Genomic DNA, 8,299 nt, shown 5'->3' on the forward strand with positions numbered 1-8,299 from the left:
CTTTCTCACTAGAAATATTTAAACCAGATCTCACCCTTCCTGCTCTCAAAAAGGCCACAGGCATTTGATAAAAGAGCTTTCCCTAAACATGTGTAGCATGTTTCCACCTCCAAACAGAATGAATGAGCTGAAAAGTGCTGCCTGTTTAATCCTTACCCTCCCTCACACACATCTTAGGGTTTCACAGAGTGTACTAACATATTAAAGGCTCTGAAAAGTCCTGCAATCTGTGCCCTCCTAAAATACATATTAAATGAAATTTGTTTTGTTAGATGCTGCTAAAAAATATTCCCTATCCTATCCCCTGTGTCATTGCTCTCTAGCATTGCTTTCAAAAAATCTTTTCAGAACCCGCCTTCTGTTTTCTATCTGGAATATGTTTCTTCCATTTTGCCTTTGGTTTAGACAGTCTCTTCCAGATATGCTTCATGCTGTGGTTCCTTCCTTTCTTTTTTGATGCTTTGGCATGTCACTGCCAAAACTCTCCTTCCAAGAGGGGCTCTGGGTCATTTTCATGCAGAGAGATTATCTTCAGGCCTTCTCTGATACTTCTCTACTCCACACCTCCATTACTATTATTCTCCATTTACTTTCTCAGTGGAAAAAGCAGTTCTTTATGCAGTGCCATAGTTGAAGTTCCCTCCTTTCACCTCATACCCACCATCTCTTAAATTCTGCCTTCATGTTATGGGCTAGGAAAGAGAGAGAAAAACACTGGATGAAAAATGATATAAGGTCCTTTCTCATTTCACCCCCTAACCTCTATCTTTTATTAGTTTCAGTCTTTATCCTGGACTATTTTCATTATCTAGTCTTGATATTATCCTTGTAACTTTAAAACAGCCCCTTCTCCCTTCTTCTCCAATTGGTCTTGAAGTTGACAGATTTCTAAGATGACCCTTGAAGTTTCCTGCCTCTTGATATTCATGTCCTCTTGAGTGTGAGCTGAATATTTTGAGTGTGGCCTAGACATAGTGATTTGACTCTAAGCAACTGCATAAAGCAAAGGTGATGATATCACCCTGGATTAGGTTACAAAAGATTATGCCTTCTGTCTTGTTAGCAGACTCTATTGCCCTCATGGCTTGCACTCTTTGAAGAAAGAAGCTGCCATATTGGAGAGGCCCATATGACAGGGCGCTTTCTAGCCAACAGTCAGTAAAGAACCAAGGCCCTTAGTCCCCCAGCCAGTGAGGAACTACATTCTACCAATAACCATGTGAACTTGGAATGAAAGACTTGCTCAATTGAGCCTTCAGATGACCAGATCCTAAGCAACACCTTGACTGAGGACCTTGATGCCTAGGACCCAGCTAAGTCATGGCCAAATTCCAGGCCCATGGAAAGTGTAAGATGATAAGTGTGTGCTGTTTTAAGCTGCTAAGTTTTAAGGCAATTAGACAGCACTAGAATAACTAAAACAGTTCTTTACGACTTGGGAACCAAAGGAGAATATCTGTGTTACATGCTTACCCACTACCTGGCCCATAAGAATTGCCTTATCAAAGTTAGCTATGATCATCTTCACCATTATTGTTACCATCATTACTGCTGTAATTCCAAAAAGCTGGGAAAGACCCAGGATTTCCAACTGAAAGGTCTGCACTAGGAGTTGAGTCTACCAAGAAATGGTAGAGCCCGGAGCTAGAATTCTTAGAGTAAGGAGGGATACCATTCTCATTGAGAACTGTCTGTCCATAGGGTTGGGCCTCTTTGTTTTAAACCAAAACTTGATGTTGAAACAGACTGGGCACTGTGACAGATATGGACTATTTCCTGTGATTGCATGAATGTGTGAGCAAGTAAGTATCTCTATGTTTTCTCTCCTCCAGTATCAATAAAGGGTAAGCAGTGCCTTATAATTTGTTAGATAGGTTCTTCCCCTCTCATACCCTTTAAGGAGATGCCTGTTTTTCCAGAGCAGTGTATCTTTTCCTTGTGGTGTTTTTTTTTTTTTGTATTTGTTTTTGTTTTTTGCTTTTTTGGGGGTGTGTGTGAGAAATTGAATAGGAAAGAGCAAGATCTAGGAAGTGGCAGAAGAGTGGAATGTCTTCATTATTTTACATAAAATTTATGTACAATAGCAAGTTCCTGGGCTGAGAATATTTAAGGTATTTATCTGGGGTGAGGTGGGGCCCCAAGGAGAAATTATGGGAGAATCTTCAGTATATGAGTGTAGATGAGAAAGGGGAACAAAAATCAATATAAAAATAGAAAGTATTTCTGAGAAACATGTGTCTCCTTCATGATGCTTTAGATGTACTAGTGAAGGACTTATGTGGATATTATTTTTGCATATTTGTGTTATTTTTATTATTAAACATATAAATTATTAATTAATCTCTTTTTTGGCTGTGATTCTGCTTCAGTTCAGAACCACAGCCATCACTGATCTATGAGCATTATTCCCCTTCGATGCCTCAAAAATGACCACGGTAACTAAAACCAGCAACTTATAAACAATCCTAATTACTTGTGGTTCAGTGGAAACAATTTTGAGAAGTGAGAAATGACAGTAGATGGGTGCTTGCTTCCGTGATAGCACAAACATTGAGAGAAAGCCTCCTGGTCTTTATCAGTCTTGAAGGGGTGGAAATGGGAGCAGAAGAGCAGCTGTCATGACAGAAAGAAAAGTGGGTCACATCCTCAGAGCTGGGGAAAAAATGAAAAGAATTCAATGAAAAACTAATCAAATACAAAAAAAAAAAATCACCTTGAAGAGTCAGTTTTAGGAGAACGTTGGGTCTGGCTAGTCTTCCTTAGACTCTGCCTTACCTTCTGGGTCTGCCTTCTCTCCTGGGCCAACTTGCTTGGGCTTGCCCATCTCACCACTTAGCCCACACTGAGTGTGAGAGGAAGGGACCAGTAACACTGACTCCATGTTAAGGCAGAGAAACTGCAAGGGAGAGATGAATGACTACCCTAAGTTCCTCCGGTCAGCATGGGGTTGATGAGAAAAATGGATATTCTGGGAGGAGATTGGACAGAGGTCCACCTTCTACAGAGAAATGTTCTGGGACCCAGGGGAAGCCAAGCCAATGTCCCCTCATCCTGATTCCCATCCCTTCTACGTGGGATCCATCTAAAAAATGATGTCTTACTTCTATACCAGTTTACTTCTTTATTATTATCATTCTTAAAAATTTTCCAATAAGCAGTAGGCAGTTACATGTTATTTGGTTGACAGCCAAACTATCTTAAAACATAATCACTCTCTCAACACTATGTTCTCTGAGCATTACTGACCCACAAGTGCTATTCTGAACATTGAGTGCAGCAGAGTTCCAAGCCCTATTCTTCCTTCCATGTCAGAGCCCCTGAAACTCACTCTTCTTTCAAACTCTCCCACGTAAAATGTAGGTGCGTTGGAAGTTCTAAGAGCTCTCTTCACTCCAGTGTTTTTTTACTTGGCACATGGGCCAGCACCCTTCTTGTGAAAGCAGGAAAAAATGTTGCCATGGATGAGAAGTAGACAGGGACTTTGGAAGGAAGCTAATGGTGTGTAGAGGCTGTTGCACTGGAGGGGCATGGGGCCAAGACCTAAGGTGGAGTGGCCGGGTTTCAGAAGGTCACTTTGGTTTAGGAAGTGAGGTTCTGAGGGAAGTGAGGAAGGCAATCATCTGAGTAGTGAGCAAAGTCACCCGGTCTGATTTCATGGTGATGATTACTGAGTGATTGCTGGATTAGCCTTTCACACATGTGGGTTCACTGGGCACTGGCCGCTTCCTCTTCCCGCTCCTTGTTTTCTTTGCCTTGGGCCCTTTCTCCTGACCTCTCCTCCGCCCCCCCCCACCTCACTCTGGAAGATTTAAGTGAAGGCATTTTTAGGTTGGCAGAGGACAAACTGCTTCACAGAAAATGTGTGGCATTGTGAGATAAAGAGATATTAGACTAGCACACAAGTCTAATACTCCCCCTGGAATGAACATAGTGAGTTTCTAGGATAGAGGACTCTCAGCAAGGCAAGAATGGGGTGAGGCCTGACAGACACAAAACTTCTGGGGGTGCCAAAAAACTAAATAATAAGATAAATCAAAATTTCAAACCATGTTTTCAAAAATTAAGTTGGGAAATATGGCTCATAAGCTGCCCCTCTCTTTCTGTAAGATTTAGTAAGGAAATTGGGTTATGTCTGTGGACCAAACAAGACAAATTCTTTTCTAAAGAAAGTTCAGCTTCCAGTTGATCCAGAAACAAGCCATAAGAAGTTTAATTTCTTCATGGATCTTTGAAAAACTTGAAAGGAGACCATATTTTTACAGCCACTTTGAATCAGCAGAAGCCTCAAGCCAGAGCAGATTTGACTGCCTGAGTTACACTAGTTGGTGTGATGGACAGTGATATATAAATATGAAGTGGGTACTATATCCCACAGAACCCACTTCATATTTATGGGGTTTTGTATCTCATGAAATTCTCTTTAATATTGATCTATGTCCCACCTCCCTTAGTTTTTAATACTATTGGATAGCTTAAATGATAAAAAAAAATCATGTGTTCCTTAAAGATTTGGTAGAACTCATAAAACCAATGGGTTCAAGACCTTTTTTTCTCATTCTTTTATATCTTATAATTTTTCTTCATTGAAAGCCAGATGCTATGTGTAGGACAGTAAAGACTAAATAAATAGTATTTATGCCATGCCTGGAAATGGGAACACCTCCTTCTATGCTCACTTGTCAGTGGAGTAGATTAAGCTAATCTACTCAAGATTTTAGCTGAGTTTGGTTTCATTGTCACCTATGAATACCTTCAGTGCACTACTGGTTTCAAATTCCTCTTGTGTTAACTGGAACTGGGGGTGAGGGTTGGGTTGCTAGAGGGTTTTTCTTCAACATTCTTCCTCTATGCTCAATTGTATACTTTCACTGCCTGCAAGAGGTCTTCACACTCACCCATTCCCTCAGCAGTAAACTCTGTTGTTTGTTATTGGTACTTGGTAGATGGGTGGTGAAGTCAGGGTTTTTTTCAGTTATAATTGTCTGTCTCAGTCTTAGGTAGACTCTGTGGTCCTTGGTCTTGGGGGTGAGGGCTTTCTCAGTGGTCCAGCCTTTCTCCATCATTCGTTTGGACTCAGGATGGCCTCAGAATGGTTTCCTGACCCACCTCTAGAGGTAGATGGTTTTTTCTTTTCACTTACCCCAGCTACATGAGTTTCACTCTGTCCTGGGTGTGGGGGGGAGATGATTTGCTGCCCTTATTTCTCAAAGCTGCAGCTTCACAAAGTTCAGGTGGGGTTTTGACATTCATGCAGGAGCTTGGTGAAGATCCATGGAGAAGAGCCTCCCCTTGTTTCCAGTGGTTCTATTTTTCAAGTTAGCTCACATTTGACATTTAACAATTCGCTAAAAATTTTAACTGAATTATTCTTCCCAGCTTATGACACTCCATGTCTCTTCTTCTTCCTGTCTCTTTCTTCTTCCTGTGTCCTACCACAGGAGAGCCAGTGCTTATGTCCCAGCTTCCCTCAGAAGCTCCAGTCTTTCCTTAACCTCAGCTCTCTGATGGATTCAAGAAAATTTATGATTTTGTAGATTATCAGCATTTTCTTTGGGAGAATGAAAACAAAGCTCTTTCTAGCTTTCTACATTTTAAGCAGATGCAGAACATTCTTGGCATCATTTTTTTAAATGGGTAAATTTAGATTCCTTTTTCAAAGTTTCCTAGGGGTCAATATATGGTTTTCTCTTTTTCTTGAACAAATTGTCTAAAATGCATAATTTTCTAGAAAACATGTGCATGCATATATTTTTTCTGCATATCTATATTTCACTAATAATGTTAAAACCTCCCTGATTCTATAGGTATGTCACTTTTCCAATTATTTAACATTATTTGTGTGTCTTTACATTTTTTCCTTGATGAAACTAGTCAAAGCTATTTTACTAATTTTTTCAAAGCTACTTTTTCATGCATTGATCTTTTCCAAGAGTCAGCACATTTATATTTATTTTTCAGGCCTTTCTAAAAAGGACATTTTTGAGTTCCCACTGTGGCACAGTGGAAAAGAATCTGACTAGGAACCAGGAGGTTGCGTGTTTGATCCCTGGCCTTGCTCAGTGGGTTAAGGATCAGGCGTTGCCATGAGCTGTTGTGTAGGTCACAGACATGGCTCAGATCCTGAGTTGCTGTGGCTGTGGCATAGGCCATCAGCTGTAGCTCCAATTTGACCCCTAGCCTGGGAAACTCCATATGCCATAGGTGTGGCCCTAAAAAGCTAATAATAATAATAATAAAATTTAAAAAAATAAAAAGGACTTTTTTTTGTTTTAAGGTTTATATTTCATAATTTTTTCTTTTATCACTAATAAGAACTTTAAGAGTTCCTGTTGTGGCTCAAAGGGTTAAGAACTTGACAGGGTGTCCTTAAGAATGTGAATATGACCCCTGGCCTCCTTCAGTGGATTAAGGATCTAGCATTGCCACGGCTGTGGCATAGGTTGCAGATTTGGCTCGGATATGGCATGCCTGTGGCTGTGGTACAGACTGGCAGCTGCAACTCCAATTAGACCCCTAACCTGGGACCTTCCAATGCTGCAGATGCAGCCTTAAAAAAAAAAAAAAAAAAAAAAAAAAGAACTTTACTTTTAAGGAGTTGTCATTCTTTCATCTTCAGTAAATCAGACCTTTAATTTTTTACGGTTTGTCTTTTTAATTTTGTATTTTATCAATTTCTGCCTTTTATCTTTAAAAAGTTCTTTAGTCTACTTTTTTCTTTTTTTTTTTTTTTTTTTTTTTTGTCTTTTTTCTATTTCTTTGGGCCGCTTCCGAGGCATATGGAGGTCCCCAGGCTAGGGGTCTAATCGGAGCTATAGCCGCTGGCCTACGCCAGAGCCACAGCAACGCGGGATCCGAGCCAGGTCTGCAACCTACACCATGGCTCATGGCAACGCCGGATCGTTAACCCACTGAGCAAGGGCAGGGACCAAACCCGCAACCTCATGGTTCCTAGCCAGATTAGTTAACCACTGTGCCACGACGGGAGCTCCTTTTAGTCTACTTTTAATGGTGTTTTTGTCATTCATTTTATAGTATCTTCCATTGAATGGTAACTTAATTTATTTTCCATCTTAATTGTTTTCTGGTAAGTATAATCAGGGGTATACATTTTCTCCTGTGTATCCCTTTGGCTTAAATCCTACAAGTATTTTGTATGTCATGTGCCTATTGTCACTCGTTTCCAAATAATAAGTAATTTTACCTAATATAACAAAAAAGAAGCAGACTCACAGATACAGAGAACAAACTGATGGTTACCAGTGGAGGAGTGGCAGGGCCAATGCAGGAGGAGGGAAGTGGGAGGTACAATCCATTAGGTGTGAAATAGGGTCAAGGATTTATTGTAGAACATGGAGACTATACCTGATACTTTGTAACAACTGTAAATGGAAAGTAACCTTTAAAATTATATAAAAATTTTTAAATTAAAAAAACAGACGAGTTCCTGTCGTGGAGCAGTGGCTAACAAATCTGACTAGGAACCATGAGGTTGCGGGTTCGATCCCTGGTCTTGCTCAGTGGGTTAAGGATCCGGCGTTGCTGTGAGCTACGGTGTAGGTCACAGATGCAGCTCGGATCTCACGTTGCTGTGGCTCTGGTGTAGGCTGGGAGCTGCAGCTCCGATTAGACCCCTAGCCTGGGAATCTCCATATGCTGCGGGTGTGGCCCTAGAAAAGACCAAAAAATAAATAAGTAAATAAATAAATAAACAGAGATAAGTCTATGCTGGGGGAAAATGAGCAAAATATATAAACATGTGATAGGAAAAAAAATGAAATAGCCCTTAAAGAATGAAAAAAACTCCAACCTTACTTATAATAAGAAAAACACTAAAATACAACTTGTCACCTATCAGACTGGTAAATCTCAAAGTCTGACAATACACTCCATTGGTAAGCCTTAGGAAAAAGCACTCTCATATGCTACTGGTAGGAACACAAAATCTAGCAAAGTTACATTTGCATTTTTCTTCTGGCCTAGAAATCACACTTCTGGAAATTCATTCCAAAGATAACAGTGACAAAAAACCGAAAAGTATAAATGCATAGATCCACTCGTTATAGCAGCAATGTTTATAATTTCATTAGACTGGAAACGTCCAAATGGCTATGAATAAACTAAGGTACATTCACATAATATAATTATAAAGCCATGAGTAATATGTTTATATTACTACAGAATGATCTTCTGGATATATTGATAAGATAAAAAGCAAAGTAAACAGCAGAGTTTAGAGTGTAAAAAAAAAAGGTTGATACATAATACATGTCATTATAAATTTGCCCAAAACCATAGAATG

The sequence above is a fragment of the Sus scrofa genome, chromosome 1 (genome assembly GCF_054392235.1).
Source record: "Sus scrofa isolate SSC_HxYL_T2T_F1_AM1 chromosome 1, Sscrofa_HxYL_maternal_Yorkshire_Landrace_v2.0, whole genome shotgun sequence".
Taxonomy (NCBI): Eukaryota; Metazoa; Chordata; class Mammalia; order Artiodactyla; family Suidae; genus Sus; species Sus scrofa.